This window comes from Lepidochelys olivacea (assembly GCF_965140295.1).
Source record: "Lepidochelys olivacea isolate rLepOli2 genome assembly, chromosome: 2".
Lineage (NCBI taxonomy): Eukaryota > Metazoa > Chordata > Testudines > Cheloniidae > Lepidochelys > Lepidochelys olivacea.
This window is the reverse complement of record NC_140412.1, coordinates 200,289,762-200,311,574: the sequence shown is the minus strand read 5'-3', so window position 1 is coordinate 200,311,574 and position 21,813 is coordinate 200,289,762. Positions and strand designations below refer to the sequence as shown.

The window sequence follows — 21,813 nt, the reverse complement described above, 5'->3', positions numbered from 1 at the left end:
AGCAGTGGCATATCCCCCTTCTGGCTCCAACCATGGAACCATGGCCAATGGGAGCTGCAGGGGCGGTGCCTGTAGATGGGACAGTGCACAGCACAGGTGCCTGGCCGCAACTCTGTGAAGGAGCTGGAGAGGGGACATGCTGCTGCTTCTGGGAGCAGCTTGAGGTAAGCGCTGCCTGTAGCCTGCACTCCCGTGTCCCAACCTCCTACCCCAGCCCTGATCCCCCTCCCACCCTCCGAACCCCTCAGTCCCAGCCTGGAGCACCCTCCTGTACCCCAAATCCTGCACCCCCAGCCAGAGCCCTCACCCCCCCTCCCCCAGCCCTGATCCCCCTCCTGCCCTCTCAACCCCTCAGTCCCAGCCCGGAGCACCCTCCTATACCCCAAACTCCTCATCCCCAGCCCCTCCCCAGAGCCCGCACCCCCTGCCCCAGCCCAGAGCCTCCTCCCGCACCCTGAACTCCTCACTTCTGGCCCTACCCTGCACCCCCAGCCAGAGCCCTCACCACAATCCCAATTTCGTGAGCATTCATGACCCGCCATACAATTTCCACACCCAGATGGGGCCCTTGGGCCAAAAAATTTTCCCACCCCTGCTTTAGACAGACAAGGTGGGTGAGGTAACATCTTTTATTGGACCAACTTCTGTTGGTGAGAGAGACACGCTTTCCAGTTTACACAGAGCTCTTCTTCAGGTCTGGGAAACATACTCAGAGTGCCACAGATAAATACGAGGTGGAACAGATGGTTTAGTATAAGTAGTTAACACATATTTCAAGGGACCATTCAAGGTGAAGTGGCCCACTAACACCCCTCCAGTCACAGGAGGGTACGGAAAGGAGGAGAAAGGCAGATGGGGTGAGCTGTTAGTGGGTTATAGAACGTTGTAATAAACCCTAAATTCAGTTTCTATTCAGTCCATGATTTTTAGTGTCCAGCAGAGTTATGAATTTAAGCTCCCAGGCTCATCTTTTGAAAGTGTTGTGCAAATTATCTTTGAGTATGAAGACTAATATGATCAGATATAGACAATTGCTTTGTGAAAAGAGTTCACCCAAGAGTGATAGGAGGTTTTTGTCTTTTATCATTTTGCTGAGAGAGTTCATTTGAGAGTGTAGTAATTGTCTGATTTCACCCACATAGTTAGGATTGGGACATTTAGTGCACTGGATGAGGTAAATCACATGTTGTGATAGGCATGTGTAGGACTCAGGGATCTTATGAAGTTTGTTGTTGGTAGTGTTGATCGTTGTAGAAGTGGAGATATATCTGAAGATTTTTGCATCTGTTCTGAGAGGGTCTGGTGCTACTATGAGCTGGTATGTCCTGGTCTGTGGGGAAAATAGCTTCTGATGATGAGCTTGGAGAGGTTAGGGGGTTGTTTGAGGGCCAGAAAAGGGGGTTCAGGAAAGATTTCCTTCAGGATGGTGTCCCTATCAAATATGGGTTGTAACTGTTTGATGATACCCTGTATGGATTCCAGGGTGGGGTGACAGATGACAACTAGGGGTATGAGTTTGGAGGGGGATTTATTTATGTATTGAAGCAGGTTCTCTCAGGGTATTTGGGTGGCCCAATCCACAATGTGATCTACTTCTCTAGTGGAGTGTCCTTGTCTAGTGAAGGTAGTTTTGAGTGTGTTAAGGTGTTTATCCCGGACTTTCTCCTCAGAGCATATTCCGAGTACCTGGCTGTAGATAACAGATTTCTTGTTTGGGGTGATTACTGGATCTATGAAGGTAGGTTTGGTGATCCATGGGTTTCTTGTATAAACAACTGAAATTGGTCCAATAAAAGATATTACCTCACCCACCTTATCTCTCTAATATCCAGGGATCGACATGGCTAAAACACACTGAATATAAGAGCTACTTTGTCAGTCCAAGAACAATTGTAATGGTGACACAAACTTATATATTTGCAAGAAAGAAAGCTGAGATTCTGGCCTTATCAAGAGACTTCAAGAACTGGCCCCAGAATGTCGATGTCTTAATCTGACTCTGAGATGAACCACAGAAGATTGGGGATTGTACAACTCCACAGGACTAGATTTTTCCTTGGACGACATAAGGTTCCCATAAGTGTAACAGGTTTTTTCTTGCCCTCACCACCTAAAGAGAACACCTTAGGTGGTTTTTTTGTTCGTTTGTTTTTTACAAATTTGCACTCTGTTTGTGTAGCTCCCATGCCTGGTTTCTTTATGATAGGTCCATCCATTGGCACTATTTTCCCCCATTGCTCTTTGTCTGTTGCTTATTCTGGATTCTCATTCTTGGGTTTAGATCTGACCATGACTTGGATCGGAAAATAATTTTTGCTAGGTTTTCCCTGCCAAATCTACCTCTGACAGGGGTTTTGACATAAGTGGGTTTGCATCTTCCTTACAGATACTATCCACCCCATATGTTTTGTTTTTTTTCACTTGTTTGTTTGTAGTACATGCAATAAAACATGAGTCAAGGAAGTTGCTGGGTCATGTGACCTGATATCTTAGTGTATATTTTCTGGAGGGGAGGGAGTCTTAAACCTAAAAGCATCTACAAGTTAAAGCCTTGTCATTCGATAAACAGTCCTTGTGCAGCACTCACATGATACGCCAGCCAGTAGATCACTGCAGCTACCACACAACAGTGCTACCAATGAATGTTAGCCTGGGACAAGTTTAGCATGCATCTTTTAGCCTAGGTTAAGATCTGTTTATTTTTAATGAAAGCTGTGGCCAATCTCATCCTAAAAGATGTGTAATAAAAGTAGAAAGGCTAAAAGCCATGCAACACTTTGAAAACGTCATGGTGTTATTTGGAGGACCAAATCCTATTACTCTTACTTAGGCAAAATTTCCATTGTATGCTACAATATTAGCCCTGAATGATATCCTGATGTTATTTTACTGCAACTCTTTCCATCTTCAAATCCCATTGTTCCATACATTGTAATGCATTTTATTTCAGAGTGGGCAATCTAAAAATAATTCAAGGTGATATTATGATTTTTGTTTTGCACAGAGATTCACTTCTATTTTATCATCAAAAATTTCAGGGGGAAAACAAAGTGTGCATATGAGAGAGGGAGAGAAATGAATGAAAACAAATATTTAAAAAGTTAAATAATGGGAAAGAAACCAAGAGAGAAACAAACAAACCTAGAGGTACAGTCTAACCTCCAATGCACACTGCATATCACCATACATTTCAACAAAGATCAATTTTTGATCTTGCATCCAGACACACAGCAGGCGATTTTTCAAGTTATGCAAGGATGCACAAAGCAAATAGGTTAGTGTGTGGTCCTCAGAACTAAAAGAACAAAAACTGAAAAAAAATATGTAGAAGGGAAGGTGAAAGGAGAAAAAACATTAAATTATTAATCAAATCAAAGCTGTGGTTTTCAAATTGTCATCATAAAGTAATCAGGTAGACAGTCTTTGCCTTGCTAGTATCTCCATTCAAACAGAGGCAACATTTCACTCTAAGTAATAACTTGCACATATTCTTGGGCAGTTGTACCTGTTTTATTGAAAGAAGGGTATGCCCATCAGGCACCCATCCTGTTTCTGAATAGTGCTAGGAGATCAAATTAGACAGTCACCAGTCACGTATTTCTGAAGGGTCTTTGACTTATGGGCCTCATCTCAAGGACTATGGGCCTGTGTCTGATCTTACAGCACTGTGTAACAGGAATAACTCAGTTTATGTCAACAGAGTTAGTGTGTAGAATCAGCTAAGTAGAGATGTTGGGCCCATTTCTCTTAATGTGTATCTCTCCCTTAGTAATGGATTGCCAGTATCAGACTGGAGTCCATAAACTTGCACCGATAATCTTCTGAGCCACTAGCGAGAGAACTCACAACTATGTGCAAGCAGCTGAAATTGTGTAAACTCTCCCACGGGAACTCTACCAATCTGAGTACAGACTCAGCTCTCCAGGAGGCTGGATCAAAGTACACAAGAGACTAGATACTATTCAGGAAAATTTGCCAACTATGAAGAAAAGGAGTTGAACCAATCTCAAGTGAAGTCCACAAGACTGGGTGACTGACTGGACAACGTCAAGGGCTTTGGGCATGCTACCCCTTTTCTTAGGATGTATAAAAAGACAAAGGACATTACATTCCTTTCAGAAAAAGTCAAAGCAAGAGTGAATGAAGATCTCTGAAAAGGCAGATTGAGCAGATGAAAGCTGTTCTTTTACTGACTGGATAACAGTCTTGTTGGAACCAGATCCCTTGTCCCAAACCACTTTGGTGTCAACTGGAAGATTACTGCTTGGTAGGCCAGTTGCAGTTGTAATCTGGCCACTGTGGGGACAAAATAAAAAGTTATCAGGAAGAAATTTGATTTCTGAAGACCAGACACAAGCTAGAACTTTCCTGGGAGTTAACATTAGGTTTCATTTTCAGTCTCTTGTCCCTAAGCTGTGAAGGCATTAGCTCAGCAACTATCTGGGTAGACGTATTGTCTGAGAGATGGGGCAGCTCATATAACTCTGAATCAACCTGCTGTTCCCGAATGAGCATCAATATTGAAGGGGGAGGGGGGAAGAAATATGGAGAGATCCCAGGTGATTTCCTCCATCTTCAGCTACAAAAGGTAGAGTTTTATCTAGTACTTAAGAATCAACAAGCTAAATTGGACATTTCCACTAAAAACAGACTGGAAAGTAGACGACAGACATCTCTTCTCAGGACATGACTGCAGAGGAGGTAAATACTCTTTATGGCAAGTAAAACCTGTAAGGAAAGCTGTTTGGTCTTTTAAAAAAAAACAAAACAAAAAACAACCACCAGCACCACCACCAGACCTGGACCCAGTATCGTGTCATAGCACTTTACATCAAATTATCCTGAATCTACTGAATAGTTAATATCGCCATCTATTAGACGTGTATAGAGTTCATCGAAACATGTAGGCCTCTATCCTTTCTTCTGTGATGTGGAGCAGAACAGAAGCCCAGAGTTCACAGGCAAATAGAAGTCAGAAGATGCAGAAAGATGCAAGGTATCATGCAGCCACCTTCTGGAGAAACTGTGACTGAGTCTACACTCAACTTTTGGACAAGTTAATCCACCATTGCTGTAGCACTGGTACTTGCAACAGTATGAAAACTAATTCAGACCAGCTACATCCATTTTTACTACTGTATCGTATAGACCTACTTAAAGCAAAAGCACTGCATTAGTACTGCACTAGTACTGACATAGTTGCTTTCACTGGTGGAGTTACAACAGTGGAATCTTTCAGTAAAAGCTCAGTGTAAACAAGGCCTGTGTGTGGTTTCTGGGGGAAGGAGTCAGTTCTTGAATGCCACGTTGTCCCTCATACTAGGATACCTCAGTTGCATTTTGCAAATAGATCCTTTAAAAAAAGAATTAATTCCTTTGTGCTGTGGGACTGATGTTTTAATGTTGTACTGAGCACCTCCTGTAAGATGTGGAGAACTTTCATTTCTCATTGACTTCTTTGCAGAACTGAGCGTTCCATGAACACAATCAGTGTGTTCCCAGAACTACGGTTACAACAGCGGGACTATCAGCTACGAAGTGTGGGAGCCCATATTCTGGGGAAGGAACACAAATAATGATCTCTGGGCCCAAGTCATCGCTGTCCTGCACCTAGTGTAGTCATCTATACTACTGCAGGGAGAAAGCAAAGTGGGTATAAAATGCTACCAAATGAAAATAGTTGCTTTTGTACATATTTTGCCCTAGTGTAAATGACTACATGAGGTGCAGGCAATGGTCAATTGGGACCTCTGTCCTTGGCCTAAGATCTACAAGGTCTCCATTGTCTAAGTCCCTGCAGCTTTGAGACCAGCATGCAATACAGAGATCTCCTCTTCTGCACTGTGGCCAGGAATCTGGTGATGAATCCAGATTGATGAAAAGCCAAGGGGCTTTGTGGATAGATTTTTCCCTTCAACCCCAATGGATCTGGGTTATTTTGAACTTGTAGGAAAGCTGATTCTAATGCCTAATGGGTTCATTATTTTATGGTACTGATTGCAGTAATAATTATCCCTTAAGATATCTATGAATATAATATCCATAATTAAAATGATAATCTTTCTAATTATTCCATTCTTCTAAAATGTATTGGCTGTGTGGGGGTGTTTGTATACACATATCCAGCTTTTTAATTTTAAATGTAAAAGGTTAAATGTATTTTCTTTATTTTGTTGGCTATAAAACATATTTAAAAGCCATTATGTGTCCTATCAGCTAATATATCTGCCTAGCCCACTTCAATTTCTATTTTCTGTGCCTTACGTTTGGCCGCAATTTGTAACAGATTTCCAGGTTTAGCATGAGATTTGCTGACCTACAAAATATTGAGACATTTTCTCCACTTTTTATTTAACTGAAACAGCTTTTAAAGAAATCCACAGAGTGCGTCATCAGCCATTTATTTCACTATTTTGTAGCGGAGTAGAGAAAATGTTGTAGTTTATTAATGGAATGATAGTCCACCACATTTTATATTTTCCTAAGATTCCAATCCTTGCAAAATTTATGGACATGCTTAACTTTACGCATTAGAGTAATCCCACTGAAGTCAAGTTAATCTTCATAGGTCAGATTCAGTCACTAAACTAGTGAGTTTACAGTGGCACAGCTGTACCAATGCAGCTGTGCCGCTGTAAGATCACTCGTGTAGACAATTCTCCCATTGACATAACTAAACCACCTCCAACAAGTGGCGGTAGCTATGTGGGTGGGAGAGCATCTCCCGCCAACATAGTGATAGCCACACCGGCGCTACTGTCGGTGTAATTTATTTGTTCAGGGGTGTGTTTTTTTCACAACCCTGAGCAACATAAGTTACTGACAAAAGTGCTAACATAGACATAGCCTAAGAGGCATAGCACTGAACTTGCAGCCCGAGGAGAGGGGCTACAGTGGCTTTAAGACACCTTTGTGCCCTCAAGCCTTGGCTTCTCTGAGAGCAGGGGAGGCTGCTGGAGTAATTTAAAAGTGTAAGGGCCTTTCTAATTTACTGCAGCCTCTCCTAGGTTGCCTTATGGGCCATAGCAATGCCTCAAATCTCTGCAATACCATGTGCTGCTGCCCCATCACTGGCACCCTCCCTACACCAAGGCATGTATGGGTGTCCTCAGAAGTCAGCCTTATGGAGTCTCTGCAGTGCCTGCAATGGGAGAATCCTTCTCCAGCTGAAATGGAGGCTTTTAGAGCCCCTTTATGCTGCTGTGGCCCTTTTACTTAGACTAAAGTGGCTGGAACACTGGGTAAGAATCTCACCCCACGTATGTGCTTGCAAAGGACAAAAATAGCTTGACAGAAGCCCTAATATTATCTTCAAAAGAGCAAGTATACCAGGTCCATGGCACTGCAAGTGAGGATAACCACATTTTCTGTGGTAATTCACAGATCCCTTTGTGATCATCTAGTCTGATCGGCTGTCTGACACTGGCAACAGAACTTCCCCGAAGTAATTCCTAGAGCATGTCTTTTAGAAAAATATCCCAATCTTGATTTCAAAAATTGTCAGTGATGGAGAATCCACCACAACCCTAGGTGAACTGTTTCAATGGATAATTACTTACATCATTAAAATTTTACACCTTATTTCCAGTCTGAATTTGTCCAGCTGTAACTTCCAGGCATTGGACTGTGTTATACCTAAGGCTAAGATTATGTCACAGAGGTCACGAAAGTCAAGGAATCCATGACTTCCGTGATCTGTGACATTTTCCGTTTCAGCCCCAGGGTGCCGGAGCTGTCAGCCAGTGTGGGCCTGGAGCTCTGAGCCACCATGGGAGGCAGGGGCCCTCATATCACTCAGCCATTGGAGGGGGATCTGGAGCCCTCCATCGCCATGAGAGGCGGGGGACCGCGGAGCTCTAAGCTGCTGGCCCCAGATCTACGAGCCACCAAGGGAGATAGGGGTCCCCACAGTTCCAAGCCACCATGGGCAGTTGGGGGACCCCAGAGCTCCCAGCCACCACGGGGACCCCAGAGCAGTCAGCTGCAGCAGTGGCAGGTGATGGACTCCCTGCCCGCAGCAAAGCTAGGGCTCAGCCCTTTTTTGTCCAAGTTATTTTTAATAAAAGTCAGGGTCAGGTCATGGGCTTCAATGAATTTTTGTTTATTGCCTATGACCTGTCCGTGACTTTTACTAAAAATAACCATGACAAAATCTTAACCTTAGTTATACTTTTCTCTGCAGATTGAAGAGCCCATTATTAAATATTTGTTTCCCACATAGATACGTAGAGACTATAATCAAGTCACCCCTTAATTTTCTCTTTGTTAAATAGATTGGCTCCTTGAGTCTGTCACTATAAGGCATGTTTTCTAATCCTCTAATCATTATCCTGGCTCTTCTCTTAACCCTCTCCAATTTATCAACATCCTTCTTGAATTGTGGTCACCAGACTAGGACGCAGTACTCCAGTAGCAGACACAATGCCAAATAGAGAGGTAAAATAACCTCTCTATTCCTACTCAAGATTCCCCTATAATCATTTACTGCTAACAACAACTGTCTGAATAGGGGCAGCAGAGAGCCATCAAATAAATGTAAACATATCTATTTACTCATTTTTTGCATAGTGCAGTTTGCATACAGGAGTAATTTTGATTTTCACCTAACATAAATCATCTGAGGCTCCACTATTTTAGTTATTTGGTCATCTAAAACTCAAACAAAAATTAAGAAAATACAAGAGGCAACTGCAAATGACAGGTCGACACTAACACGTAAAGAACCCACCCACTGTACTCAAACCCACAACTGTGCCCTCCTTTCCTCTGTACTGAGAAATTACACACTGGAGTCATTGCAACAGTTGAATATTTTACTTCTTCAGGACACAGCTGCACCAGCAAAACATGATTAAAAAAAAAAAGATGACTGAGACAGATAAGCAGCCCTTTCCCTGGGCAATTCACATAGTTGAGCGAACTTCAATGTGCCAGAGCCTTGTGACTGTGGACTCACCGACTACATTCAGCCAGCCCTTCCTCAGGGCAAAAAAAAAAAACTGTCAGATGTGTACTTAGATACTATGGTGATGGACAAATCAGAAACATATACAAGTAGGCAGATCAACACACACACACACACACCACTTAGTTTTGGATTTGTTTTCATAAAGATGAAAAATGCGAAATAAAATCCAGGTTAGTAGTTTTGTGAGGATTTAAGGGCTATGGAAATTGTGATGGGGTACACAACCTTATTTTTATTAACGGCATTTTTCAAAAACATATACTTTCATTTCTTCTCACTGAACTTCAGACATGTCAAAGGTACTCACTTGTTCCTGATAGAGACTAAATTTATAGAAAGTCCAAACTTAAACAAAGCCACTTTTGAGTAATACAAAAAGAAAAACCTTTGAAAAATTCTCAACTGATAAAATCACTTTTTATTGCTCAAATTTAAAAAAATAATGAATTTTTACAAAAAACGTCATTGCAAAGTAGAATGAAAGTACTCGTTCAAACCTGACTATAAAAGTCACAGTAACAATACAATGATCATCTGCACTTTGGAAGGAAAAAGTTTCTCAAGAACAAATGGTTTATTTACTGTTAATTATAGTACCATGCTTCATCATTCAACATTAAACATGCATTTAGCAATTTTTATAACATTTCTGCTTCAATATCTTCTTTTCAGAACTCTAATAGATCCTCCAAATGAGCTTTATTAATCACTGATGGAAAACTGGCAAAACCCTACTGCATGCCTTGACCACCTTTCAAAATGTCCAATTAGGTCAAACCAAGAAAGCTCTAGAAACCAATTATAACATGAGTTCTAAGCCAAGAAACCTCATTGTACTTTGAAGCAAATGCAACTCTATAGCAAAGAAAAGCAAAATATGTAAGGTCATAAAAAGTATTGTGGCTGAAATCTCAGTTCTATGCACAATAGTTAACCACTCCTTGAATAATGTCATTTTATCACAGATTTTTATCACTGTGGAAATATTGTTAGCCACTTTATTATGAGAAATGGAACTAAACAAACAGTTTCTTATTTATCTAAAAAGAAAGCGTTGACTCTCCATTAACAGTTTCTTCAACATCCTAAATTTATTGCACTAATACCAAGAATTTACAAGTCTAGACCTTAAATTTCACAGGCGCCATACCTCACCTATTAACATCCAAATGTAGACTAACAACATTGCTGACAATATGATGCAACTAATCTTGGCTCAAACAATATTACCTACGTTTAACTCTTCAATAAAGACTTAGAACTTACTCAGAAGTTTATGCAATATACCCCTAGATAGTGCAATAGGTATGTGATGAAGCAAAGAAACTGCCCACCAGCACAGCAGGGGTTAAGGAGAACCTTTGGACCCAGTCAGCCCCGCCTCGTTATACCTGCAGCCAATGCCAGGCCTGGAGGGAGCAGAAAAGGAGAGAGCCTACCCCAGTTCAGGGCTCATGGGTGAAGAGGTAGGAGCTAACTACTTCCCTACCTGATTGGAAGGGCCACCATCTTGTCAGCCAAGGCAGACACCAGGGAGCACATTCTGTCTCCCAGCCAAGGGAGGCAGACCTAGGAGCTTCTGGCAACTGGGTGACTGCAGCCCAAAGATATTGTGGGCTCCAGCAAACTTATGGCTGCCCCACCCAAAAGAGCCTGGAACCACAGAAGGGTGCCATCCAAGATCCATGAGAGGGCACCACAGGAGGCAAGCCATTCCAGTAAATTGGAATACAGGGGCCATGCCCCAAATTGAAGAGACTCTGTTAGGAAGTAGCTCAGGGCAATGGATTTAGACTCCCTGCTTGAAGTGCCACCCATTCAGGGGTCAACTAACTAAGAGCCCTGGGCTGGGACTTGGTGGAGTGGAGGGCCTGGGTCCCCCTACCCCCACTGCCTGAAAGACTGATGCACCTTGACCAGGGAAACGAAGAGCTGAAAGTCAGGCTCACCCACCACTAGGCCACCTGGCCCTACAAGCACCATGTTATTAGATGTGACTGGGTTGTTGGAGAACCCAAGTCTGAACTTGCACATCCACATTGCAATTTTATAGCTCTGTAGCCAGAGCCGTGCGAGCCCAAATCAGTTGAAACAGGTCAACTGCAGGTATGTTATTGCTGTGTAGTGCCAAAAGCAGAAGACCCTCACCCTTGCTCTAAAGAAACACTCCTCTATCTGTGAAACAGTAATAAGCTTTATATAGTCACAACAATCAGCAACTAGAGGGAAACAAGGTCACACACACAAACACACACTAGCCCAGTGTATTATTTTAGCATTAATTAGTTTTGCCTCAATTAATACATATTCTGTCTCCCCATTCTGTCATTCTGCCCTTAGGTTAGCATTTGGTAAGATTTGTACATTCCTGCAACCACTGGATCTCAGCCTTTACCACAGCTGCTTTACCCTGTTTGGCAATATTTTCTTTGTAATTCCCTACCCATTCTTTATGTTTCCTCCAAATTGTGTCTCTCTGCAGTATCTTTTGCTGGAGTTTCAATTTTTGCTCTTTAACATTTTGTCCTTAGATCAGAGAAGATCGTCCCTCAAATAAGTCTGGATCAGTTATTTCCCCCCAGCTCGCAGCCTTTTTGGACTGTTTGACAACAGCCCTGAGCACCTTCAGTATTGCCTACATTAAGCTGTTTCACCATTCATCTGTGGTGATTTTCTCTTCCACATCTTCACTGGGCCAGAAAACATCATCCAGTTGAACTTGGATAGCCTGGCAACAGTCACCGTATGAGATTTTTTTGAGCTTTGCTTTTGAAAATTAGCTGCCATCCATTTAGCATGGCTGAGTTCCATCTCCATATCATGGTGGTTCCACCTCATCTCTTGCAACTTCAGTACCTCAGCCCAGCTCCTGTATGTCTCCAGCAAGGACTCCATTATAGGCTTGTGTTTCCTCTTGGCTAGACCCATCTCCTATTCCTTTTCTATTATTATTATTATTATTATTATTAACCATATGTATTCTACAAGTTTCCTCATTGTTTCTGCCTTGATCTGGTTGATCTCCCATGGAGTGAAGATCATTTTACCATTTTTATCCCCAAGGCATATCTTGGTCTCTTGAAGGACACATTACAGCTCCATATTCTCAGCTTCCAGCTGCTTTCTGAATACTTCTGTCTTGTGAATCCTTTTTCAACTTGCCTAATGATGGACAATGAGATCAGAGATTTCCTTTAGAAATTCCTCTTTTTGGGATGCCTAGTAAGAGTTCTCCACCATGCTCTAAGAAATTTCCTTGAATTTCATTTCTTTCCCAAAGTTCTTCCTCAAAGAGCCTTTCAGTTAATCTTTTACCATGAACTGTACTGCTGTATAATCATGTTCTCATTGTTCCCTTTCACTAGGCCAGCTTCTGCTTGCAAGAGATTTCCTTCATAAACTAAGACAATTGTTCTACCATTTCCCTAATATTCCCCCATGCCATTTCTGATGTGTTCTTTCACATCTAACAATGGCTTTTCATTTATCTTGTTCAAAGCTTCATGCCAATTGTCCCATATCACTGAATAGTGGAAGTAGCAGATTTTCACTTTAAATTCATTGATACAATGACAGAAATCTTGAACTTTTCCTACTCAACACACTTTTCTGCTTTAAGTTCTTAGCTATAGGAGCAATGAGTCATATCACAGAATCATAAAATATCAGGGTTGGAAGGGACCTCAGGAGGTCATCTAGTCCAACCCGCTGCTCAAAGCAGGACCAATCCCCAACTAAATCAAATATCCCTTTGGTAAAGCTTAGTTCTCCCTTTTAAAAGTTTCAAAATATCTTATGTAAGAGGCTTATCAACCACAGAGATGTAGAACCTGAAGATGTCCTGTTTTTCCTCTGTAATTTTCATTCAGTCTCTCAGGGCTTGTCTTCACATACAGCGTTGCAACTGCATGCTGTAGCGCTTTAGTAAAGATGCTACTATGCCAACTGGAGAGTTTCTCCCATTGGCTTAGTTAATCCACACCTCTGAGAGGCAGTAGCCATGCCAACAGGAAAAACTCTCCCATCGACACAGCACTGTCTGCACAGAGAGTTAGGTTGGTATAACTACATTGCTCAGAGAGGGTCATGGACAGGGCAGTATTTCCAATTAGGCAGAGTAGCCACGTGCCTAGGGGCCCCGGCATTCTAGGAGCACCTAAAAGTTAAGTTTCATTTTTACGGAAAACACGAAGGTCGCTGAAGATGCTGCACCTATGGGCATGTAAGGTGTAAATCCGGCCCTAGTCATGGATTTTTTTTTTTTTTTTTACACGCCTGAGAAACGTAGTTATGCTGATATAGGTCTGTAGGGCAGACCTAGCCTTAGTCCCTTGCTATATTTTCTTCCCTCCATTGTTTCTTTGAAAACAATTTTTCTTTAATATATAAGTCTCTGACCTCATACATTCCTACAAATGACATCCACATTGCCTCTCTTTACCAAGAATACATCCCACCTTCTATTCTGCAACACCTCATAGTTGCTGTAGTACAGGGGTGGCCAACCTGAGCCTGAGAATGTACCAGTGTACATTGCCAAAGAGCCACAGTAATATGTAAGCAGCCCCCCACATCAGCTCCCACTCCCAGCGCCTCCCATCCACCGGAAGCCCCACTTATCAGCATCTTCCGCTCCCTCCCTGCAGCTCCTGATCAGCTGTTTCGTGGCATGCAGGAGGCTCTGAGAGGGAGGGAGAGGAGCGAGGGCATAGCAGGCTCAAGGTAGGGGGCAGAGCCAGGGGTTGAGCAGCGAGCACCCCCTGGCACATTGGAAAGTTGGCGCCTGTAGCTTCAGCCCCAGAGTCAGTGCCTATACAAGGAGCTGCATATTAACTTCTGAAGAGCCGCATGTGGCTCCGGAGCCACAGGTTGGCCACCCTTGCTGTAGTATGTACAATCGGACAATCAACTTTCCACCATTTAGCTAGATTTTCTCCTGTGGCACCAATATTCTCTCCAGAACACATGAGGACTATTTAGAACCTGAAAGCCTCCCTCTTCTAGTCTGAACACTTTTTCTAGTGGTCAAAGCCAGATGACTGGTATATTAAATTCTTTTTCAGATTTGTTTCCTCTTTCTGTTATATAGAAAACAGATCTCTCAGCTATTCATAAGCGTCTCTAGTGCATAAGGACTGCCTTTACTGCATTTTGCTACTGACTTCAATAGGAGTAGGATCTGTCATTACTGAAGGGAGATTTGTTTTGTGGTAAAGACATATGACAGTCAGGGAATCTGATTTTTCTTCTCAGCTCTGCCATGGATTTCTGTGGGACCTTGAACAAGTTACGTCATTTCTCTGTGTCTTGAGTTTTCAATTTTTTTCCTTAAGTCTTATGTCAATTCTTCAGAAGTAATTACTAGAGAAACACATGACTCAAACATATATTGTTGCCAAAATGTACTGTCTTGGCCACCACACTCACCAAGAGGCCACTTGTACATGTATTTTTAATGGCATTGATTATCCTTCAAACCCAGAGTGCCAGTGACATACCATGTCATTATAGAGATTGCACAGTACATTAATGGAAACATTCACAAAGGACTTCATTTGTTAAATGATCACACAGTATTACCTTCAATTACACAATTCTACATTTACATGTTGGTTTGTGACATGAACTTAACACTTTTTCAAAATCTTTAAAATGATGGTCTTGTTCAGCTGCAACTTTTAGTTAAACTTAAGCTGCCACTCACACAAAAAACAAAAATATGGTCCTTTGGAAAGAAGCACTGCTATTCTACTAAATTATATACAGTATCACAGAATATACAGAAAGGGATACTCTGTTTAAAAAAAAAAAAAGCAGCTCACATTTGAGGATTATTTTGTTTACAAAGACACGGTCACAAAAATAAAAAATATTTGCTAAACTAAGAGACTTGGAGAAACTAAACACAGAAGATCCTTACTCTAGCATTAACAAAACCACCTGACTGGTGATTTAAGAAATTTCTGGGATGGAGGGAAGCCACACAATCAGCAGGAAGCTGCTTGAAGTAAACGATGTCTCATGATACACTTAGCAAATGACAAAAGTCAGTGAAAAGCAGGGTTTGATTTTAAAAGAGGTGAAAGGGGAGTTTTCACTGTTTCCTGTGATGGGGTCTGTCAGGCCTTCTCTGCTTCTTGCTGGAGGCATCAGCACCTCAATACTCCCTATCCAAGAAAAATCTCCTCAGATGGGGCAACCAACAAGATAGGCCTAGAAGAGGCAGGAGGAGAACCAGCAGGCCAGTTAAGAAGGCTTGTCTGCTTTTGCTCAGGAGCACACCTAGGTGAGACTGAGACAGAGGAAGAACTCCTCCGGGCTAACCTAGAACTCGGGTCCAGGCCAAGGCCTTGCCTTAAGAGTGCTGCATTTGAGGGGAGAGGGGTTCCTCTTTGTTTAAAGGTTCAGCCAACTGAATCCTGAGTTCCTGTTTTGTTACTTGATTGTTTGAAGACTGACACCAAGCTTACCCCACAAGCTATCCTGCCCTACGCAGACAGCCAAACCTTTCAGATTAAAGCAGGGAGCATCACGCACGGCCCTCAAAAGAGCACTATAGAGCAGCCGTGTCTCCCACAACTTGGTACAAGAGGTGGGGTCAACTCCCACTTTTCCTGTAAAGACGAATCATGGAGGAGACCATATGATTCCTAGCTCAGCAGCAGCAGGCCCAGCCAGAGGCCCAGGAGCTTTTCCTGGAAGGGCAGCAGTACGCTCAGTAAGCCAACCAACAGCATCAAAATATGTTCCTCAAGCTCTCACAGAAGCAGTTTCAGGAAGCAATACTGGAGCACATCACTGGCCACCCCCCACTCTGAAGTGACTCTGTTGGCACCAGCTATCACCTTTTCCAAACTGGGCCTGCTGAAGACCCCAGAGGCATATCTTGTTAGTTTGCGCAGGTAGCCCATGCTGCCCAATGGGAGAAGACCACCTGGGCTGCACAACTAGGCCCTTTTCTAACTAGGGAAAACCCAGAAGCCTACTGGGCCTTAGATTATGAAGCTGTGAAGGACTAGGATACCCTGGAAGCCGCCATCCTCAGCCAACTAGGAGTATCAGCTGTGATGTACTAGCACTGATTCTGGACAATTGCTCACCAGAGCCATGACCCCAGCTGTGGCTCCAGGGCTAAAAGTGGGTCATCATCTGGCTCTGGCCAGCTTCCTGCTCTCCAGCAGAGATTGTGGGGTCAATGGCACTCAAACTGTACCCAGATATTTTGCCGACCATCATTCAAACCTGTCAACCTGGGTATGTAAATACAATCCCAATACATTGAAGACTTTATGACAGCAGATTGGTCCAGCCAGGGTGGATGGCTCAGGTTGGTGAAGCAGGAGTTAATCCGGGGTACCAGAAAAGGGCCAGGGGGCTCCCAGGGAAGTCTCAAAATGACTGCCAGTGAAACCCAGAGGACTCCCCACAACACCACCACAAGAACTACCAAAGAGGAACTGCATGGAGTCCCACATGAGGAGCAGGCCAAGAAGCCTCCCCTATTTGGACAATCAGACAGGATACTAGTTTAGATGGACCATTGGTTTGACCAAGCTTAGCCATTCTTATGTTCCCGCTGTGGGAAGCCAGGGCATGCCAGACACTTGTGCCCCTCATGAAGTGTGATTCTGTGAACTGTGGCTTTGCACTTGACAGTATTAGCTCCAGTAGCACTTGGGGAGCTGAACAATGGCAGGGCTCACAGACTCTGGGTGACCCCAAACCCTGATCCAAGAGGTCCTATTGGATCCAGAAGAGTAGTGAGAGGATGACCAGGTGCATGTGATGTGTATCCACAGGGACACTCAAGCCTACCACCCAGGACAAATACATTTGAATACAGGGAAACAAGCTGTAAGATTTTAAGTTAGTATAACCCCCAACTTGCTGTGGGAAGTAATAATCAGAAGGGTTTGGCAACATTTGTCCTCATTACTACTGCATCACCCAGAGAACCCAGTTGCCACTTCAGTCTGATTGTCTGACATCTTTCCGATTCCTGTATCTGACCTTTGTGATGGCTCATTGTAAGCCAAGAAGACTCTGAAACAGTGACAACTAGACAGGAAGGACTGGTTGCAAACTGCCTTTGCATCTGATGAGCTGTCTGGCAGCCCAACAGAACCACCTTAGGGCAATGCTCTTCCTAACACTGACTCAAGAGTAGTAGCTAGAATCTTTGATCTGGTTCAGGAGTAAAAAGGAGATGACAGCTTTAGAGAGGCATACACTTGGCTTGCATTGGTTAACGGAATCATCGTGCAGAAGGCTCAGGTCTCCCAATTTCCCCACTTTGAACAACAAAATAATTCACTTTACTGTGTGGAGAAAATCTCCCAGACAGGTGAGATACGCCTCTAGCTTCTGGTGCCCCAAAGAATTTGAAAAGAAGTATTGTGACTAGCATGCTGCGCCCCCTTTGCCAGTCACTTGGGCAGAAATAAAACTCTAGAAAGGGTGCTAGATAAACTCTTGGCCACAAGGAGGTGGCAAACTTTTGTGCAATCTGTTCCAACTACCAACAAGTAGTATGTGAGGGACACCTCCTGGCTCCCTTCATCCCCTTACTACTCATAAGTACCCTGCTTTGAGCAGTGGGGATGGATGTAGCAGGGCCATTTGAAAAAAATGCAAGGGAGCACCAGTATGTCTTGGTAGTAGTAGATTATGCAACTTGCTACTCTGGAGGCAGTTCACCTCTGCTCAGTAACAGCCAAGGCCATAGCCAAGGAGTTAGTCCTGCCTTTTGCAAAAGTAGGCTTGCCTACCAAAGTCTTCACAGGTCAAAGGAGTAGCTTCACCTCCCACCTAATGCAGGACATATGACAGCATCTTAAGGTTAGATCCCTCCAAACTTCAGCATACCATCCCCAGACTGATGGCTTGGTGGAAAGGTTTAACTAGACCATTAAGCAAATCCTGAAGAAATTTTATGATGATGGACCCCAATGCTTGGAATCAGCTACTTCCTTATCTTCTCTTTGCCATACAAGTACCACCTCAGGCCTCAACAGGCTTCTTGCCCTTTGAACTGTTCTGTGGCTGACAGTCTCAAGGACTCCTGGACCTCCTTAAAGAGCCCTGGGAAGAGCAGCAATCATGCTCTCAAAACATGTTACGTGTGACCCACACACCTCCTGGGTGTGGTGTTCTGTCCCCTCTAGTGGAGGGCAGGGGGAGTGAGAGACTGCTCTACAGCCAGTTGCCTTTTAGCTCGTGCAGTAAAGGCTCACACACTAAGCTTTTTAGCTCATACGGTAGAGGCTCATGCACTAAGCTCCAGAGGTCCCCGGTTCAATCCTGCCCGTCAACGACTGGGATCTGTTGGCCTTACAACAGCATATACTCCTACAGCTGTGCAAGCAGCTCAAACAAGTAGGACAATTTGTGAAGGAGACACTCCTGTGGGCCCAAAAAACCCAGGCCCAACACTATAATAAAGGAATTTGGGAGGGTTTTTTCCAGCCAGGACACCATGTGCTGTTATGCCTCCCCACCCCAGACAGCAAACTCCTGGCCAAATGGCAAAGATCCTATGAGGCTGTCAGGCAAGTTGGAAAAATTGATTATGAAATTCACTGTCCAGACAAAAAGAAGAAACACCAGATATTCCATGTAAATAGGTTAAAACCGTGGCAGGCACAGGAAAGCTTGTTCACAGATCCCAGGGGTCTCCCTGAGCATCTGGACCCCCAGATACAAGAGCCAGCAGGCGCTGAAGATGTGCGGATAGCAGAAAGTCTTACTCCTAAGCTTACGCTGGCAAGCCAGAAATATATTGACCCACTACGACACGGTATTCTCCACCCATTCTCAGTCAAGGTGAACACATCTACTGAAGCACTGACTTTAAACCTGCCCAGAGGTAAGGCCTGAACATGCAACTTATTGCATTCCTGAGCAGGAGGTACAGGCCATATTAGACCCTGGCATCATTGAGGAGTCCTATATGTAGCCTTGGTGTAGCCTGGTGGCTTTAGTTCCCAAACCCTATGGGATCACTTGATTTTGCATGGACTTTCTGAGGCTTAACTTAGCATCACAGTTTGATGCCTACTCAGTGCCACACATTGATGAACTCCTCAAACACCCTGGGAAGGCTAAATGTATCACCACACTTGATTTAACGAAGGGTACTGGCAAATACCCCAGATTCCAAACAAAAGATAGGATTTGCCACACATCTTGGGCTTTTTCAGTTTACAACCATGCCTTTTGGACTGCCTGGGCCCCTATCACATTCTAGAGGCTTATGGACTGAGTCCTATACCATCACAGCCAGTTTGTAGCAGCCTATTTGGATGATGTATTTAATTTTAGTATGACCTGGCAGTCACATCCGGTACAGGTGGCCTCTGCATTACAATCACTGCAGGAGGTGGAACTCACCACTAATCCAAAAGAATGTAAGTTTGGGATGCAGGACACCTGCTATCTTAGGTATTTCATAGATAGCCTCGATCAACAGCCTGACCTATGGTGTCTGGACTTCTCATTCGGGTTTATATTACAAACTGATGCTTCCACAGTTGGACTGGGAGCAGTACTGTCACAAAACTTCCAGGGGGTGGAATATCCAATACTATACCTAAACTGGAAGCTGCAACATCAAGAGACCAGGTAGTCCACCACTGAGAAAATGTCTAGCCATCAAATGGGCTGTGGGGCATTACACTATTGCCTTTTAAGGGCTCCTTTTGACCTTGATCAGGCCAATTAAGAAGGCTTGCCTGCATAATCTCAATAGCGCACCTGAGTGAGTCTGGGAGAGAGGAAGAGTAACTCAAGCACAGGCAAGAGCCTTGCCCTAGGGGCTGCAACTAAGTATTTGCATCTGAAGGGTATTTTCCCCCCCTCTCTTTGTGTAAAGGTACAGACCGCCTGAATTGCTATTGATTGTTTAGAGACTGATGCCAAGCTTAGGGCATCCTTCCCCAAACAGACAGCCAAAGCCTCCAAACTAAGTCAGGGAGCACCTGTAGTGTCACATGTAGTCCTGCACAGGGCACTGCAGAGCAGCCCTGCATCCGCCATTTCGCCCCCCACCCCACCAAATCACCATGCCGGTATCCGAAGCCCTCCTCCACCCCATATTCGACACTGCTCTACAAACTGAGTACTGTAGGGCCTCACGTTTCATGCGAGGACAAACTGAAGCAGCCCCTGAATGGGAAGCTGGGTGCCAAGATCCTGGGCCGGTCTCAGCACAACAGTTCACATTCAGCTGGGGCGGGTGCACCTTTGCTGTTTGCTGCGTCTGCTGCAAAGTTCTGAGGAGTCCCCCCAGGCCAGCACCAGCTACAGCTAGTGTAAACGGTAGTGAAATAAATAGGACTAGCAGTCTGCTGAACCTGCTGCCCCCCTCTTCAAGGCCTGTGCTACCCAGCACTCCCAGATCTCGGGGGCCCAAGCTCCCAGCACATTCTCTGCCTCCAGCCTTTGTAACCTGGGAGAGGCAGGGGGAGGCTGCACTTAAAGCCCCCAGCTGCAGGAGTCTAGCGCAGCAGCTGGGCAAAGGCAAAGTCAACCCTTCCCCCCCTTGCACTTGAGATCCCAGAGCAGAAAACAAGGTAGCCCTGGAAGGGCCCTGCCCACCCCCGGGTGCAGCGCTCGGCAGCATCCCGGCCCCGGCCCCCCCCACCACCACCACCACCTTTCCAAGGGGCTTCTGAATCGAAACCACTTGTGGCGACTGGCAGCTCCCTCCGCCTCGCCTCGCCCCCCAGCTCATTGCTGGCTTGTAAAGACTTCTTTGCACGCCGCCCGCCGCAGCCTCCCCCTGGTCTCTGCGGGGCGATTTCCTTGCGGGGAAAGGGCAGCCCCTAAGGAAGCGCGGAGGGGGAAGCTCTCACCTGCCAAACGCCAGTCTGAGCGCGGGAGACGCCGGGCAGGCTCCTGCAGCGCTTCGGAGCGAGAGAGGCGGGCGGTGTCCTGAAATAACCCTGCAACTAGGGCGGCGCGTGGGGGGGGGCGAGCGCAGGCGGGGGGAAGTAACGCTAAGCACGGGCTGAGGGAGGCGAGGCGCAGCTAGAGAGCGGGAGCGAGGCCGGGCTCTGTTTCTCTTTCCATTCCCCCGGGGAGGAGGCGCCCGGGCATTGCCCAGCCCCCGCAGATGCCTAGCACGCGCCCCGTGCCCCCACTCGGCGCTGCGGGACAAAGGTGGACGGGCCCAGTGACCGCGCTGTCGTCGCCTGCTCCCCCAGCCGGGCAGAGGGCATGTTGAGAACGGGGTGGGGGTGGGGAGCCCGGGTGGCCTGTCCCTTTTTTGGCAGATTCCAAGACCGCCTCCTTGCTCCTGTTTGCTCCGTTACCATATTCGCTCCCTCTGTTCGCGGGCTGCAACAGTAAGTATAGGTTTCAGAGTAGCAGCCGTGTTAGTCTGTATTCGCAAAAAGAAAAGGAGGACTTGTGGCACCTTAGAGACTAACCAATTTATTTGAGCATCAGCTTTCCTGAGCTACAGCTCACTTCGTCGGATGCATGCAGTAAGTATGTGGCCTGGCCTCTGAACCGGACTAGCCAGGCTTGGGAGGCAGCCCTTTTTGAGGGTCCCTCCCTTTATGCCATGTGTCCCCAACATTACAGAAGTCCTCGGGCAGCTACTCTAGATCGTGATTGCTCTCTCTCAAGATAGAGCATGAATCCAGGGTCCTTGTTCATCCTGGTATTATAATTGTGTGCAATGGCCTATGGCTAAGATGCTATGTTGATTAACTTCTGTGTTCCAGTTATTATAGCACAATTATGTGTAGTTACCAGTTTATAGTCATTGAGCATTTTCTTCCTCTGTGAAATAGGGCTAATGATACCGACTTCCTTAGTAAAGCACTTTGAAATCTACTGCT

The 21,813-nt window shown here is 44.9% G+C and overlaps 1 protein-coding gene across 1 annotated transcript in view; it reads right to left on the bottom strand.

Moving 5' to 3' along the window:
• THRB (thyroid hormone receptor beta) overlaps window positions 1-20,883 on the bottom strand; it is a gene marked incomplete at its 5' end in the record, with an annotated part of 301,539 nt that extends 280,656 nt beyond the window's left edge. The window contains one exon of the mRNA XM_084619845.1: window positions 20,821-20,883. The remainder of the gene's footprint in view (window positions 1-20,820) is intronic.
• Window positions 20,884-21,813: the final 930 nt, after the last annotated feature.